Genomic DNA, 5,000 nt, shown 5'->3' on the forward strand with positions numbered 1-5,000 from the left:
GTACGGATTCTCATGCTGAGCCATCAGCTAGGAAGCGCCCCATCCATGTCGGCACCCGTGGGCGTTGCACTCGCAGTCGCAAAAAACGCTGGGCAAATATATATCTCGGAAGAGTAACGACAGTCCGAGCCTCCTGGCGTTGCACTCGCAGCCGCAAAAAAACGCTGGGCACATATATGTCTCGGAAGAGTAACGACAGTCCGAGTCTCCTGCGTGGGAAGAGTCTTTCTAGGCCCTGACCCACGGGAAGGGTGTAGCTTCCCCCATCCCGGACATTTGACGTCGTCACACTACCGGTATTGACTAATAGACTGATTGCTGATAATCATTAGCCATACACTGGGGGAAACGGCCGACAGGGGCGGCAACATAGTGGAGCCGCAGTGTCACTAATGTACAGAGATAGAACAGTTTCGACTGGAACTAGAGTAACCGTATACACGGCACTGATTAGTAATAGATGCAGAGCCATCAGAATACAGATAATATATACAACCGTCCCTATACATGCTGAAAGACTCTGCACACAATGAGAACCACACGTCAGCCAGACACTCTTATCACACACTACTCTCTTATCACACACAATATCTAACCACCAGCATGGAAGAACATCCAGTGCATCCTCTCCGCCACATGACACAATCCACACTATCATTACCAGACCGGGAGGTCCACCCAGAAAACACAATATCCCACCCTTCCGACATCCGCACATTGCTCAGCTAAGCCACGAACACCCACACATGTCCTACACAGTGGTGCACCCAACATCACAATACTGCCTCCTGTCACAGCACACAAACAATGGCAGGAATGAAAGACACAGATCTGCCACAACCATGGAATCGGAGCGCCGCCTGTCATGAGCCAAAAGTGCATCCTGACGTGACAAATCGGATAATACCGCAGGCATCCAATTACGATAATCACTATCAACGAACCTGCCGCCCCCCCCCCCAATACACCTTTCCCTACAACAATGTGTATCTGAACCTACGCTATATCGTACCTTAACCTAACCTATATCGTACCTTAACCTAACCTATATCGTACCTTAACCTAACCTATATCGTACCTTAACCTAACCTATATCGTACCTTAACCTAACCTATATCGTACCTTAACCTAACCTATATCGTACCTTAACCTAACCTATATCGTACCTTAACCTAACCTATATCGTACCTTAACCTAACCTATATCGTACCTTAACCTAACCTATATCGTGCCTTAACCTAACCTATATCGTGCCTTAACCTAACCTATATCGTGCCTTAACCTAACCTATATCGTGCCTTAACCTAACCTATATCGTGCCTTAACCTAACCTATATCGTGCCTTAACCTAACCTATATCGTGCCTTAACCTAACCTATATCGTGCCTTAACCTAACCTAATTTGTGCCTTAACCTAACCTAATTTGTGCCTTAACCTAACCTAATTTGTGCCTTAACCTAACCTAATTTGTGCCTTAACCTAACCTAATTTGTGCCTTAACCTAACCTAATTTGTGCCTTAACCTAACCTAATTTGTGCCTTAACCTAACCTAATTTGTGCCGTAACCTAACCTAATTTGTGCCGTAACGTAACCCATGTTGTGCCGTAACGTAACCCATGTTGTGCCGTAACGTAACCCATGTTGTGCCGTAACGTAACCCATGTTGTGCCGTAACGTAACCCATGTTGTGCCGTAACGTAACCCATGTTGTGCCGTAACGTAACCCATGTTGTGCCGTAACGTAACCCATGTTGTGCCGTAACGTAACCCATGTTGTGCCGTAACGTAACCCATGTTGTGCCTTAACCTAACCCATGTTGTGCCTTAACCTAACCCATGTTGTGCCTTAACCTAACCCATGTTGTGCCTTAACCTAACCCATGTTGTGCCTTAACCTAACCCACGTTGTGCCTTAACCTAACCTACGTTGTGCCTTAACCTAACCCATGTTGTGCCTTAACCTAACCCATGTTGTGCCTTAACCTAACCCATGTTGTGCCTTAACCTAACCCATGTTGTGCCTTAACCTAACCCATGTTGTGCCTTAACCTAACCCATGTTGTGCCTTAACCTAACCCATGTTGTGCCTTAACCTAACCCATGGTGTGCCTTAACCTAACCCATGTTGTGCCTTAACCTAACCCATGTTGTGCCTTAACCTAACCCACGTTGTGCCTTAACCTAACCCACGTTGTGCCTTAACCTAACCCACGTTGTGCCTTAACCTAACCCACGTTGTGCCTTAACCTAACCCACGTTGTGCCTTAACCTAACCTACGTTGTGCCTTAACCTAACCCATGTTGTGCCTTAACCTAACCCATGTTGTGCCTTAACCTAACCCATGTTGTGCCTTAACCTAACCCATGTTGTGCCTTAACCTAACCCATGTTGTGCCTTAACCTAACCCATGGTGTGCCTTAACCTAACCCATGGTGTGCCTTAACCTAACCCATGGTGTGCCTTAACCTAACCCATGTTGTGCCTTAACCTAACCCATGTTGTGCCTTAACCTAACCCATGTTGTGCCTTAACCTAACCCATGTTGTGCCTTAACCTAACCCATGTTGTGCCTTAACCTAACCCATGTTGTGCCTTAACCTAACCCATGTTGTGCCTTAACCTAACCCATGTTGTGCCTTAACCTAACCCATGTTGTGCCTTAACCTAACCCATGTTGTGCCTTAACCTAACCCATGTTGTGCCTTAACCTAACCCATGTTGTGCCTTAACCTAACCCATGTTGTGCCTTAACCTAACCCATGTTGTGCCTTAACCTAACCCATGTTGTGCCTTAACCTAACCCATGTTGTGCCTTAACCTAACCCATGTTGTGCCTTAACCTAACCCATGTTGTGCCTTAACCTAACCCATGTTGTGCCTTAACCTAACCCATGTTGTGCCTTAACCTAACCCATGTTGTGCCTTAACCTAACCCATGTTGTGCCTTAACCTAACCCATGTTGTGCCTTAACCTAACCCATGTTGTGCCTTAACCTAACCCATGTTGTGCCTTAACCTAACCCATGTTGTGCCTTAACCTAACCCATGTTGTGCCTTAACCTAACCCATGTTGTGCCTTAACCTAACCCATGTTGTGCCTTAACCTAACCCATGTTGTGCCTTAACCTAACCCATGTTGTGCCTTAACCTAACCCATGTTGTGCCTTAACCTAACCCATGTTGTGCCTTAACCTAACCCATGTTGTGCCTTAACCTAACCCATGTTGTGCCTTAACCTAACCCATGTTGTGCCTTAACCTAACCCATGTTGTGCCTTAACCTAACCCATGTTGTGCCTTAACCTAACCCATGTTGTGCCTTAACGTAACCCATGTTGTGCCTTAACCTAACCTATAATGTGCCTTAACCTAACCTAAAGTGCGCCGTAACCTAAACTATATTGCGCCTTAACCTGACGCACGTTGTCGCTGAACCTGCTCTGTAATTGTTATGCAACCCGTTAAAGTAGTGTAGTGTTGCCTAACCGCAACCCTCGCAATATAGTTCGCTACTCGCACTGCCCGGTCCCCTGTGTATCGCGTCATGTTAAACACCTTGCAGGTGTTGCTGACTTTCCACATGCTCCTGCTATACACTGTAGTGTGGATAGCAGCAGGACGTACATGCCCCCCCCCCTTCCCCCCTGCCTTCGCAAGCTGGTCGGTGAGAAGTTTGCATGTTCAATGCCCTTCGCATGCCGACGTACTCAGCCTACGTTGTGGTACGGCCTGTCACCTGTCCGCCGATGTACGCAAAACCCACAAACTGTACTGCACATTGCTCCGTATGTACTGAATGATACATCGTGGCCCATGTGACCGTATGACGACAGCGCCTAGCAACGGCGGACCATACAGTCCAAATATTGTGCACGCAGCTACGTGTCGTCTCCCTATAAGAGCTGGATTGCAGTGTGGTACGCCATACAGACGTGTGGGAGGAACGGACGCCCTGGATGGCGATCAGCATGAGCAGTCTGTTGATGTAGTGGAGCGTGTATTCGGACGTAGTCGTCTCTTCTCACACACCGTGATAGCATGTTGCACCGCGTTCCACATCTGCGACATGCTGCAGAGGCGGGCTGACAGTCGTTCGCGCAATGGACACCGCATACGTACGGGGTCTACCTTCCACGTGTTCTCTAGGCGTGCACATGTTGTTGCGTCTATGTGGGCAGACGTAGTGTGTTGTGACACCTGACACAGGCATGCAATACTCGTTGCAAATGGCGATGGACGTGTACGTTTGCTGGTGACGTTACGCAAATGAACAACCGGTAACCCGTTGTGGTGCGGTTGTTCTCGCTAGAGGTGAATCAGTGTTGGCGACGATCGGTCGAGCTATTAACCGGTTGTTTCAGGGATACCCACCATGCCCACGAACGTGAAAGGGGACCCACCATGCCCACGAACGTGAAAGGGGATCTGGGTGTGAGGCGATACGCGGCGGTGGCTGGGTGGGACCGTCCCCGGCCGGTGAGGGGGGGCCGCCCGGCGTGCTGGCAGCGCGGTGCGTGGGCGCACGCGCTACAGCCGGCTGGTGGGGGCGGCCGGTGGCAGGCGCGCCGGCCGACGGACGCGGCAGGCGGCGCAGCTGCGCGCCGGCGCCCCCTGCTCGCGGCGCCTTGCGGCCAAAGTAGGTCCTCGCGGGCCCGGTGCGAAGCGCGGTGGCCATCTGCAGTGTGCTGGTCCGATTGAGGACTTTGTGCGCTGAGGATGCGCCGCCGCCCGGCGCTCGGCGCCGCGACGCCGTCTGCTGCTCGGTCGCCCCAGCGGTTCTCGCAGGTGGTTTGTATCGCAGCTGTGCGGACGTGTTGGCGCGTGCGCTGTGCTGGGAGAGTTCGCTTCGGCACCCAAGTAGGGCTTTTGTCCTTCTGTGGCGCTGGCGTTGGAGCTGCCGGTCACCGTAGGTGGCGCGTGTTGTCTCCCGCCGGCAATGCCACGACAGCACGCTCCCGGGCCTCTGTCGGCAGCGGCAAGCTCAGTTGGGAGCACGG

Source organism: Schistocerca serialis, unplaced genomic scaffold (assembly GCF_023864345.2).
Source record: "Schistocerca serialis cubense isolate TAMUIC-IGC-003099 unplaced genomic scaffold, iqSchSeri2.2 HiC_scaffold_1113, whole genome shotgun sequence".
Taxonomy (NCBI): Eukaryota; Metazoa; Arthropoda; class Insecta; order Orthoptera; family Acrididae; genus Schistocerca; species Schistocerca serialis.